The sequence below is a fragment of the Artemia franciscana genome, chromosome 1 (assembly GCF_032884065.1).
Source record: "Artemia franciscana chromosome 1, ASM3288406v1, whole genome shotgun sequence".
Taxonomy (NCBI): domain Eukaryota; kingdom Metazoa; phylum Arthropoda; class Branchiopoda; order Anostraca; family Artemiidae; genus Artemia; species Artemia franciscana.
Window position 1 is genome coordinate 1541754 of NC_088863.1, and position 13759 is coordinate 1555512.

The 13759-nt window shown below is 36.4% G+C and overlaps 1 protein-coding gene across 2 annotated transcripts in view; it reads right to left on the reverse strand.

The window, feature by feature from the left end:
* Positions 1-2247, reverse strand: part of LOC136043853 (serine-rich adhesin for platelets-like) — a 267313-nt gene extending 265066 nt beyond the window's left edge. Inside the window, exon 1 of one of the 2 annotated variants that reach the window (XM_065728839.1) lies at positions 2032-2247. The gene's annotated coding sequence lies outside the window, so the exon portion shown is untranslated. The remainder of the gene's footprint in view (positions 1-2031) is intronic. The other variant, XM_065728804.1, reaches the window with a different exon arrangement.
* Between the last annotated feature and the right edge of the window lie 11512 nt (positions 2248-13759).

Here is a 13759-nt window from a genome sequence, read left to right on the forward strand (position 1 = left end):
TCCGGGTACCCATTTAGAGCTGGGTCGAAATTGGCTGAGCTTACAGAGTCAAGTCTACAGAAGAGTCAAGCCTACTGAGCTTATATATATATATATATATATATATATATATATATATATACTCAAGTATACAACTATAAATTCAACAAGGTTTCTTTTGCAATTAGAAGACGAAAAAAATGTTGCCGCCTTCATTAGAAATTCAATATTAAAGAAGAAAATTTACAACTCAAGACTTTGGATGAACTATGTGATTGAACTCTCTCAGACAAATCTAGCGAATGAAAAGAAAGTAATTATTTTGTTCTGCATATAAATAAGTTAGTTTAAATTTCAATATTTTAGCATATCTGCTGATAACGATCACTGTCTATAATGTCGAAATGTCCAGACTTTTGTCTCCATTTTCACTATCTAATAAATGGACTTATCCCCATTTACGTACACTTGTGTACGTAATTCGTCGTAGGCCTATTTGACGTAATGCCGTATGTTTTTAGCCTATTTTCTGCTTGTTATCCACCCACATTCCATTTAAATTTGCCGCCCTGTACTACCAAAAACTACAGAATTGCAAATCGGTGTATTTTTCGGGGCTAGGCGTTTACCCACTCCCCCCGGAAAAATCCTCCCGCGGCTGGCTGGTCTCCAATCATTTTCAACTTATAAAAAAGGACCAGAACTTCAATTTCTGATCGAACGACCATCTTCAGAAGACTCTACGATCATGAGCCGGAGGTGGGAATAAGGAAGAAATACTCCCCCTCCTATATGGAATAGATTCTGCTATTTTGAGGTAAATGCTACTTTTTACTTTCATAATAAAAGCGTAGACCAGAAATGTTCCTGGAAATCAAGATAGATTAAATATCAATTTCGCAATTTTAAAGCTTTTTTATACTGACCCCTCCCCACACCTGAAAAAGTAACTTCCAAAAAAAGTTCTGGGTATGACCCTAGGAATTATGCATCCACTTCTACCTCTACCCTCCCCCGTCTCTCCCTTACAACTAATCCTGTGTTTACTTAAAGGCTCAGCGAGAGTTGGGATGTTTTGCATCAAAATACATCCTTTGACGTATCGCCCTCCCTCCCGAACTGGCCAAAATATTTTCATGGTCTATACAGATTTCACTGCCTTAGGCATATTCCCTGTTGTTTTACAATTCCAGATAATTGTACATAAGGGCTTTAAACCTCTACAATGGGGTTCTCTGATTGTTTTGTAGTTAGGGAGGGTTTATTTCCAATACAAATAATGTTAAATTTGGATTCAGGATGCAATTCTGACTATAGAGGTAACTTTAAACTTACCCCCCTCCCTATATTGCGCAAATATATACCCTGAATTAGTATATATAGGGGCGGGAATAAAGCGAATTTGAGGCAAAAGCGATTATTAAATTTAAAAAGAGCATAAAAAAGGCTTTAAGTTGTGTGTTCAGTTTATTCTTAGTTCAATAATATGAGCTGTTAAATATTTACCCTTTGAACATTGTTTAAAAGTAGCATAGGCTATTCGAAAGTATAGCCTATAGATATTTCTAGGAGGGGGGTTACATAGAAGGATCATTCCAAGGAGAATATTTTCACGGGGAAAGGGAATTTTCTATGGAGAGGGGAAGGGGGATGGATATCCAGGCATTATTAAAAAACACGATCAGAAATTAATTTATAAAACAAGTTTTTCAACTGAAAGTAAGAAGCAATATTAAAACTTAAAACGCAAGGAAAATGCTTGGGGATTCACTCCATACTCAATACCTCGCACTTTACCCCAAAGTTTTCTAAAACTTTTAAAAAGTTTATTATTCCAATGATCAGCCCTTATGTTTCATTCTCAAATAAATGGAGCAAAAAGTCAAAAGTTTAGCGTAAAGAGCAAGGTACTGAGGAGGGAGTAACCCCCCTCATATACGTAAGAATTTCTGTTAGTTATATTCCTCCTTGCTTTCGGTCGAAAAAACTTGTTTTTTATTTAATTTCTTATCCTTTTTAAAACTTAATATTCGAAAAGCACAAGAGACTCACCGCAAAAAGTTAAATTATCCTTATTCCAAGTAATCCAATATCAATTAACGTTTCACTAAAACAATTTACAATCAAACACTTTTTCTTTCATTTTTCAATCCGTGCATCACCATAGCCAAGACTTAACAACGAGGAACAAAAGGTAGATTTCGTATGTGTATTAGTAGACCGTTACCTGAGAGAAATATTTTTAACTGAATACTGACTCACAAACACAGGCTTCTTTTGGATAGTAAATCAATAGTTGTCCACTTTCGTGCAATAATTCAAAATGAGTTGAATTATTAATTTTAATGACAAGATGTTGAACAAAAGGGGGGAGTGATGACGGAGAGAGGTGACAAATAACATTTGTTAGTCTAATAAGTATTATGGTAAAGTTCTAGATGAGTGATTGTTGGCTATTATGGAAAGTACGGTGGTTCAGTTAGGACAATGAATTTTTGTGGAATGAATTCGGAGTTTAAATTATGCTCGTATGTTAATTTTCAGGTAAATATATGACTGTCCATATTATTATATTAACAATAAAGTGAGCATACCACTCAATACCTTTGTTTATGCTATTTACGAATAAAATAATCGCTTTGATCGCAAAATTCATATTTAAGCACTTTTTGAGCTCTAAAAAATGACGAATTTTCAATTAAAGTGGGAGTTATCGGACGTTTTTCGACAAACTAATGCTACGTTTTCTCAGCGCCGAAAATATTTATAATAAGTTTAGTTTGGTTAGGTTAGAGCAAAAAGTGCTTAAATTTGAATTTGGGATAGAAGCGATTATTATATTCGAAAAGAGCATAAGAAAAGAAATCGAGTGGTATGTTCACTTTATTAGTAAGTCAATAATATGAATAGTCGTATATTTGCCAATTTTCCAAGCTCATATCTTTAACCCTTCCTTTTAATTCTGGCTTAGGAAATTGCATAAAAGATAACTCTTTTTATGGCACTTTGTATTAACCAAGTGACATATAGCAATCGCAAATTCTGTCTGTCTGTCGGTCTGTCTGTAGTTCTGTTTGTCGGTCCCGGTTTTGCTACTTTAGGCACTTCCAGGTACGCTAGGACGATGAGATTTGGCAGGCGTAACAGGGACTGGACCAGACCATCTGGGGTGGGGGAGTGGGGGGCCCGTTAATTCAGACAAAATAGAAAAAATGAAGTATTTTCAACTCACAAACGGTTGATCAGATCTTAATGAAATTTGATGTTTGGAAGGATATCATGTCTCAGAGCTGTTAATTTAAATCCCAACAGGAGGTGGTGATATTGGGGGGGATTTGGGTGGGGGAAACCTAAAATCTTGGAAAACACTTAGAGTGGAGAGATCGGGTTGAAACCTGGTGGGAAAAATAAGCACAAGTCCTAGGTACATGATTGACATAACCGGAACGGATCCGCTCTCTTTGGGGTAGTTGGAGGGGGGCGGGGGTGTAATTCTGAAAAATTAGAAAAAATGAGGTATTTTTAGCTTACGAACGGGTGATTGGACCTCAATGAAATTTGATATTTAGAAGGATATCGTGTCTCAAAGTTCTGATTTTAAATCCCGACCGGATCTGGTGACACTGGGGGGAGTTTGGGGTGGGGGAACCTAAAATCATGAAAAACGCTTAGATTGGAGGGATAGGGATAAAACCTGATGGGAAAAATAAGCAGAAGTCTAACATACGTGATTGGAACGGATCCGCTTTATGGGGGGGGATTAATTTTGAAAAATTAGAAAAAATGGTGTATTTTTAACTTATGAAGGAGTGATCGGATCTTCATGAAACTTCATATTTAGAAGGATCTCGTAACTCAGATACCTTATTTTAAATCTCAACCAGATCCAGTGTCATTGGGAGGGGGCAGTTTGGGGGACCGGAAATCTTAGAAAATACATAAAGCGGAGAGATCAGGATGAAACTGGAAAGGGAAGAATAAAAACCTGTCCAAGATACGTGACTGACATAACCGGTTCGGATCTGCTCTCTTTGGTGGAGTTGGGGGAGGGGTAATTTGGAAAAATGAGGTATTTGTAACTTACGAAAGGGTGACCAGATCTTAATGAAATTTGATATTTCGAAGGATCTTGTGCTTTAAAGCTCTAATTTTAAATTCCGACCAGATCCTGTGACATTGGGGGGGGGGGGTTGGAGAAGAACACCGGAATTCTTGGAAATCGTGAAAAATTGGGGTATTTTTATCTTACGAATAGGTGATCGGATCTTAATGAAATTTGATATCTAGAAGGAATTCATGTCTCAGAGCTCTTATTTCAAATCCCGACCAGAAGAAAGGGGGAAACCTTGGAAAACACTTGGACTGGAGGAATCGGGATGAAGCTTGGTGGATAGAATAAGCAATGTCCTTGACACGTGATTGACGTAACCGTACTGGATTCGCTCTCTTTGAGGGAGTTGGGGGGAGGGGTTCAGTGATTTGGCGAGTTTGGTGCTTCTGGACGTGCTAGGACGATGAAAATTGGTAGGCGTGTCAGGGTTGCACAAATTGACTTGATAAAGTCGTTTTCCCCGATTCGACCATCTGGGGGGCTAAAGGGAGAGGAAAAATTAGAAAAAATAGGTATTTATAACTTACGAGTGGGTGATCGGATTTTAATGAATTTTGATATTCAGAAGGACATCGTGACTCAGAGCTCTTATTTTAAATCCTGGCCGGCATTAAGCCTCCGACTATCCTTTTAAATGAAACTATTGATTCTTAGAATTTTGTTAGAGCTCATACCATATGAGCTCTTGGCTCTTAACTCTTCTTGCCTCGTCACAAGTGCCATATGAGCTCTTGGCTCTTGTTTAATTGGAGAAAATGCATTTTTATAATTTCTTTTTTGTACTTTCGTGTTACAGCGACCACACTTTGTTCTTGATTGGTAATGAAACCGGTTTTCTGTTTCTACTCTCAGATAATCAGCTTAGCCTGAGCGGGATGAAGTACTCGCAGGTATATTTTAGTTAAATATTTAATAGATAGAGGTGGCTAGGTTAGGCTAAGCTAGGTATTTCAAATAATATATTCTGTGGGGTCTGCTTTTTATAATTCTCTGTTGTAGTTTCCATAATTTTGTTGCTAAGGTATTATATTTTCTTCATATTATGGTACATTTCATTACGATTAGCCTAACTTCCCTTCTTGAGTGTGATCGCTATAACAAGTAAGCATCTTATTTTTATTTAAAATATTCACGACACTATCAACAATTGGAATATGTCCCTAGTCTTGAAAATTTCCACAATTTATTTTCAGCTTTAATTTATTTATTGTACCCTGGCTCCAATGTTTCAAGCGGGGGACTAAATGTTTTAGAATTACTTTTTATTTTCGTTCAAGATATTTCCTCAACTTGTTATTTTATTAGTGTTCAGTCTGACTATGTTTATTTTACCTGTGTTGGCTGGGAGCCAATGAGATGACTATTTCTGCTTTGAATTAGTGCTGTGGAGTAATTATTTGAGTCAGATGAGCGCAGCCAACGTGGTGCAACTGCACCGATCTTGGTACCATTTAGAGGTTCTGAGTAGTATCCCCTCTATTCGTTTAAAAGTGCCCATAGTGGGTACACTATTGAAGCTACTAGTCCCTCGAGACGTTATTACGTACACTTGGGTTTTGCACAATACTATAGCTCACTTTTATTTGTATACTACACCTGCAAGCTACATAATAGGAAATGTTTTTTGTTTGATTGTTTAAAAAACCCTTAAGGGCCAGAGCTTATTTACTTCAGGATTTCTTTAGATGTTATGTAATAGGAAATGTTTTTTTTTTCGGGTGTTATGGAATAGAGAGTGCTTTTCTTTAATTGTTAAAACCATACCAGGGCAAGGAAAAAACCTTCAGGGTCCGCTCAGGTAAGGGCATGGTCCCAATTGTTCGTCATCTAATATTTTCATGCTTCACACACATAAACTTTTCGTTTCATTAAAGAAAGGATTTTTCCGCCATTTACTATTAACAGAGACATGTTATCCATGGCAAACAAAGTGTATCCCGTTATTTCCAGGAATAGAGGCATATGATATTTTATTGATTTTCATGGAATAAAGAATTCCTTTTAGTTGTATAGAGGGGCCAGGTAAGTCCCTTGTTCCCGGGGGGTATAAAAATGGGTATCGGGCAACCTTTCTCATCAGTATTACATTATATATTGAAAGTGATACAACTCAAGTTTAAAAAACGGATGCTTACAGAAATTCGAAGGAGAAGTGGATTTCTGATTATATGCTGGTAAGTTTCTACCTATGTTAAGGATACCCCTTCCCCTATAAAAATTTATGTCAGATTTATAATAATCTTATTTTTACCATCTCAAAATGTGTGTTTTACTGTATTGGTAATTTCAGTATACCTTGCGCGATTCCAGCAAAATGGAAAAACTTACATCCATCAACTGTTTGGGTTAGGCGTTATTCACCATCTGTCTCTCTCTCTTTCCGCTAACTGTTAATGACCCTGGATACCACAATGCAACCTGGCTTAAACATTTTCATTAGCAGGTATATTGGGATTAAACCTAAATTATAGCACGTTGTCAGATGAGGGATTAGTCTCCTGTGTGCGGCTAACGTAATGTATACCATTAAATAATTTAACAAAAAGGTTTTTCTTGCATTGACGGCTCATATAATTCAATTGTGAATGGTTTCAACCACTGAAATAGCTATGCAAAAAACGTGTTATGTTTACGATAGATGAAGGGGATGAATAATATTCTTTCCTTATAGTAAATAAAAATAGATAAAAGAAGGACAATTTTGTTTATAATAATTAATTATTATGTAACACCCCCTCCTGTCTTAATAGGGGTTATGCACTCCTGTTTGGTTACGAGCAGCTTATTAAACTTGAATTTATTCTTTTTTCGGAAGGTTTAGCTTATTACATTGAAACGGTGTTATGTAAAATTTTTATAGATCAGTGCCAGACCTTCGTAATGATAGTAATGTGGAAAAACCTGAAAAGTGGTGCCGGCTCACCCCCTGTTTTATGTGAGTTTTCTTTAGCAAAATCCGCTCTGTACAAAATTTATAGTGAAAAAAGAAATCTTCAATTCAACAGCACCAAAACAGAAACAAACACACAGCACACAACCAAAAATAAAAAAAGACAGAAAGAGAAAGGAAGACTGTTTTCCGACTTCAGAAATTACGCTAGATAAGTACGTGAACGAAAACTTAATCACTCATCCAATTATATAGTTCAAACAGCATAGCCATACGCAAAGACTAATCCTTTTACAGGCAGTTTTGTTGCCAGTAAGTATAAGTCGGCATAAACCGAATTTTTAAGACTATAAAACAAACAAATAATTCAAATGAAAATGAGAGTGGGTTAGTAGTTTTGATTATGGAAAATCTAGATAGGATCTAGTAGACATAGCAAACTCCTATATTGAAGATTCGGGCACTTATTGAAAACAGATTCGGAGGTGGGAGGGCGAGACAGTGCTAAATCATCCATCGCTCAATAAATATTTTTTATTAAAAGCCGAGAGAAGTTTATTCACATTACCTTCAAAGGGAGATCAGACACTTCACCTAGACTTACATTTTGAGGGTGTTTTTTTTAGAGTTGGTGGGAGGTTTTTCTTTAATAAGACGAAGAATCATAATGAAAATGAGAGTTGGTCCGTTGTTTCGTTTATTGAGAATCTAGATATAAATATTTCTAAATTTAAAAAGGAATTTGCTTTAAGAGGTGGAAGTGAGAAGGTGAATTTAAAATGTTATGCAGATTATAAGAGTTTTAGAGGTTTAATACACTTTCGTTTCGATACGACATTAGAGTTCTTCAAGTATCCAGTCCTTGTCGAAGGGCGTAAACCCTTGAGATATGATGCTGGGAACACAAATTTGTATTATTTGGCAGTTATTGGTGGTGGAGAGGAGCAGATTTTTCTAGTGTAGTTTTTAACTGTTTAAAGGGGTAGTATCCTATAAAATATAAGAAGATATATATTTTTTTAGAGGGCTAACGAACATGTAAAGATTAGGGTTTCAGTGTTAGATATTGATACAGGATATGAAGAAGGGGAACTTAAACATGAAAAGGGAGTGATATATTCAGTAAGGGCTCCATCCATTGAACTTGTAAAGCACTGGGTTTCACGGATTCACACACGTTTTCACACGGTTCACGGATTGAAACACAGTGTTTCACTCCGTGAAACACTTTTTACGAACCTACCAAAGACCCTGATTCAATCGGACAATTCCTTCCTATTCCCCACATTAATCAGATTTTATGTGAGGTTAAACGGGACATGACATACGTACTATTATTGTCAAATGTGTTTCTCAAGATTCTGTACTGAATTAAAACTGAAAAATCACTTGAGGCACTGTAAGCGTCATGGGTACCAGTCTACACAGTCCCAGGGAGACTGTGGGGGAGTAAGTCGTCCCCAAAGAGATAGTTATAAGGTTATCCGACTACGGTGAATAAAATGGATATCTCAGAATTTTGATCCGGTGACTTTGGGAAAATAATTGGCGTGGGAGGGGCCCTAGGTGCCCTCCAATTTTTTTGGTCACTTAAAACGGGCACTAGAACTTTTCATTTCCGTTAGAATCAGCGCTTTTTTGCAAAATTCTAGGACCACTTGGTCGATACAATCACCCCTGGGGAAAAAACAAACAAACAAACAAATAAACCCGCATCCGTAATCTGCCTTCTGGCAAAAAATACAAAATTCCACAAGGATTCTGAACTTTTAGGGGGTGTTTCTCCCTATTTTCTAAAATAAGGCAAATTTTCTCAGGCTCGTAACTTTTGATGGGTAAGACTAAACTTGATGAAACTAATATATCTAAAATCAGCATTAAAACGCGATTCTTTTGATGGAGTTATTGGTATCTAAATTCCATTTTTAGAGTTTTGGTGACTATTGAGCCGGGTCGCTCCTTACTACAGTTTGTTACAGGACTGTGGGGGAGTAAGTCGTCCCCAAAGAGATAGTTATAAGGTTATCCGACTACGGTGAATAAAATGGATATCTCAGAATTTTGATCCGGTGTATTTGGGAAAATAATTGGCGTGGGAGGGGGCCTAGGTGCCCTCCAATTTTTTTGGTCACTTAAAACGGGCACTAGAACTTTTCATTTCCGTTAGAATCAGCGCTTTTTTGCAAAATTCTAGGACCACTTGGTCGATATGATCACCCCTTGGGAAAAAAACAAACAAACAAACAAATAAACCCGCATCCGTAATCTGCCTTCTGGCAAAAAATACAAAACTCCACAAAGATTCTGAACTTTTAGGGGGTGTTTCTCCCTATTTTCTAAAATAAAGCAAATTTTCGCATTTAAAAAGGGCACTAGAACTTTTGATTTCCGATAGAATGAGCCCTCTAGAAAGATTCTAGGTCCACAGGGTCGATACGTTCACCCTGGGAAAAAGAAACAAACAAAAAAACAAAAAAACACGCATCCGTGATCTGTATTCTGGCCAAAAAAAAAGCGAAATTCCACATTTTTATAGAAAGGAGCTTGACACTTCTGCAATTAGGTTATCTGATACGCTGAATCTGATGGTGTGATTTTCGTTAAGATTGTATGACCTTTAGGGGGTGTTTCCCCCTATTTTCGTTGATGAGGCAAATATTCCCAGGCTCGTAACTTTTGATGGGTAAAACTAATCTTGATGAAACTTAAATATTTAAAATCAGAATTAGAATCCGATTCTTTTGATGTAACTATAATTATCAAAATTCCTTTTTTTAGACTTTCGGTTACTATTGAGCCAGGTCGCTCCTTACTACAGTTTGTTACCACGAACTGTTTTGAAAATGGATATTCTGTGTGTTTTTTTTTATTCAAGCTCAAAACCCCTTCAACTTAATAGCTTTAGACTTGCGAATAGCGAACTTTGAAGAGCCTGCAATAACGTAATGTCTTTCGATTTAGTTCATCCTCCTCCTCAATACCCAATGAAAGTATCAACTTCATACCATTTGCCTCTCCTGAGATATATGAGGTATTTCCTCTTGACAGCCCGGATGCAAATAACGTATTTTGATTTAGTTAAAGATTACTACTGCTACCACTATTACTAACAACTCACCAAAGCACAAGGTTACCCGAGTTCAACACAGTTACCTACGCTCCTCCTCCATCCTAATCTATCCAAAGCCTTGCTCTTCACACCCACCCAGGAAGTTCCCATTTCCATCAAAGGTATCTTTACAAAATCCTACCACCCTAACCGAGGATGACCTGTTTTCCGTTTAGCCCTAGAAGGTTGGTCTGAAAGGACAGTCTTTGGCAATATGTCATCCTTCATTTGCAGAACGTCACCTTGTCGTCTCAACCTTTCTCTCACTATAGCCGGGAGTCATTGACACCGGGAATGAACCACATTTTCGCAAAGCTTACTGTTAGAAATACGGTCATTCAGTCGGGTATCATCAACAATACGATGGCAATTTCTCTGGAAAATATCTAGCAAATCTTCATCCGTTTTTCGGAGCGCCCATTATTCACAACCATATTTGACCACTGTCATTACTGTAGCCTGCAATGTTCTATCCTAGGTTTGCAGACCTATCTTCCCATTCTTTCAATTTTTTTTCAACTGTTAAAAACACCTTGAGCCTTGGCTATTCGACTTTTAATTTTTTCACAGCACTCACCGTCTTCACTACTAATACAACCTAGGCAAGTGAAGCTATCCACTTGATTGATACCCTTGCATGGTATACCACACAAATACATTAAAGTGATTAGTGCTATGTACAAGAATAACACTACTACGGTTAAGACCTTAACTAAAGCTCTTCTATCAGTTGAATCGAACGCTTGCTCATAATCTATAAAAATGAGGACTAAAGGTTTTGGTTGACTCAGACACTTCTCAATTACTAACCTATGGGGGAAAGGCTGGTTGTCACAACCTCTACCCTTCCTCAAACTGCACTTTTCTTCTCTTAAAACTTTGTCTAATATGTAATTAGCTACCTACAGAAACTAGGCTAATGTCTTTAGGTTAACCACGCTCATCTTTATCACCTTTCCTATACGAGGTCTTAGTAAGGGCTTTCCTAAAATCACTAGATACTTTCCTTTTCAAAAACCCTATTTGCAATTTTGGTAACTTATTTCTAAACTCATATCCACCGTGTTAAAACAAGCTCATTTACCACGCTATCAGCACCTGGGGCCTCATTTTAAAAAAAATTCTTTTAGTACTGTCTGATTCTCCCTCACAAAATAAAGCTTTCTTCAAATCCGAGGTTTCACAAACTTTTTCCTTTGCCTCTAAATCTTTGTCTGTAACAGTATTTAGATTTTGCACATTTTCAAAATGATCGCCCCCATCTTTTTTTAACCCTCTTCTTGTCAGTAATTGAGGCCACGATCCTTTCTTTAAATGGGACAGGTACAAAATGATTACTCCCTCTGAATTTATTAACATGCCACTGCACTATTTTCCTATTATACCGTCTAGCTGCATCTTCCAGATCCTCGGCAATTTTATCCATGCCCCCATTTCACATCTCCTTAGTTCATATTTTAATCCTTTATCCACTTTCTTTACATTACTTTTGTTTTCATATGATCAATCAATTAGGCAATTTTTGTACAAGCCCCCCTCTCATTTCTATTAAACATAAAGCCTTTTCATTAATATTTCTGGCTACGTTCCTAACTTTCTTCTCAAGGACATTATCAGAAACTTCAGAAATTATTTTTCTAGAAATTCCATCCATCTTCTACGTTGTAAAATTTTAAACTCTCCAGCTTAGTTCTAAACTGTTCCTGGAAAGTTCATCTCAAATTCTCATCCTGGTGTCTAACAATATCATAACTTCCTGGAAGGTAGTTAAACCCCCTACTCAGTATTTCTTAAAAGTTTCAAGTCAGCACTCCTGAAAATCTTGAATCATTGTAGATACGCTCTTTTGACACCCTGGATGCAGACAATGTCTTTTGACGAAGTTCAATACCATGATAAACATTCTCTGAAAGTTTTGAATTAGTATTCTTAGCTAATCCTTAGGTATTGCAAATATGCCCTTTCGGCAACCTGGATGTATATAGTGTTTTTTGGTTAAGCTAAAAAAAAAGCCTGCAGCTTTCCCAGGAAGTTTTAACTGAATGCCCTTAGTGTCGCCGAAGATACAGCAGATACACATAGTATCACACAAATAGTCATAGTAACAAAGTTCAGACATGGATCCACACTGTGTCTTTTGGTCTAACTAAACCTTTCTCTCAATATTCCTTAAAAGTTGTAACTACATACCCTTAGCCATTCTTCAGACATTGCAGATAAGCCTTTTTGACAATATGGATTTACATTGGTCTTTTAATTAGTTTAACACCCCTCAAAATTCCCTGAAAATTTCTAATTTACCCTTGCAATTCCTACGATGTGTATGTTCGTCCTATTGACAACATAGATACATATAGTTTCTTTTGATGTATTCATTTTTCAGTTCTAGTCAAGTTAGTTTGTTTTAAATTTTGCTTTTTATGTAAGCCTAGTGTTTCAATGTTTTAATTTTTAAAGTGTTTGTTTACCTTTTAATGAAAGGCTTTATTCCATTTAATATTATTTCAAAGGAATGGAAAAAGTTTCCAAATTTTTACTTTCGTAAACAACCAATTCTAGTGATTTTTATTTGAACAAAGATAATGAACTTGCTTCAAAATTTTTTAGGAATCCTTAGTATTATAGTAATTAAGGTAATTGGTATCTCATCATCTTTTTCATCAAGGTCCTTATCTTTTCACAAGGTATTTTTTATTAGTCGTAGAAATTCAAGAAAATCTTTAATCTTGGAAAAGACAATAAGCAAGAGCTTTCCGACAAGAAAATGTTTGCAAAATAAAAACAACTTTGAAATAAAGTCATTTTCGGAATAAAAGTTTTATCCTGGTTAAAAGAATGAAAATGATAGGAATTAATTTTTAATGGTAGTAAAATTTTTACATCTTAAGACGGAAAAGTAAAAACGATCAGAACTGTACATCGACTTTCTCATGAAAAAAAAAGGAATAGAACCGAGAGAGGTAACTTCAGAATATAAATGTTTCTGTAATAAGAGTCACAAAGTATAACTAAGATTTTCAAACAGTTCGTGGTAACGAACTGTAGCAAGGAGCGACCCGGCTCAATAGTAACCGAAACTGTAAAAAATGGAACTTTAATAACAATAGTTACATCAAAAGAATTGCTTTTTATTGCTGATTTTCAATATATAAGTTTCATCAAGATCAATTATATTCATCAAAAGTTACGAGCCTGAGAAAATTTGCCTCATTTTAGAAAATAGGTGGAAACACCCCCTAAAAGTCATACAATCTTAACCAAAATCATACCATCAGATTCAGCGTATCAGAGAACCTTATTTTAGAAGTTTCAAGCGCCTATCTACAAAAATGTGGAATTTCGCATATTTTGCCAGAAGACAAATCACGGATGCGTGTTTATTTGTTTCTTTGTTTTGTTTTTTTTTCCCCAGGGGTGATCGTATAGACTGAGTGGTCCTAGAATGTTGCGAGATGGCTCATTGTAACGGAAATTGAAAGTTCTAGTACCCTTTTTGAGTGACCAAAAAAATTGGAGGGCACCCAGGCCCCCTCCCACGCTAATTTTTTCCCAAAAGTCACCGAATAAAAATTCTAAGATAGTCATAAAATTCACCATAGTCGAAAAACCTAATAACTACGTCTTTAGGGATGACTTACTCCCCCGCAGTCCCCGTGGGAGATGCTGCAAG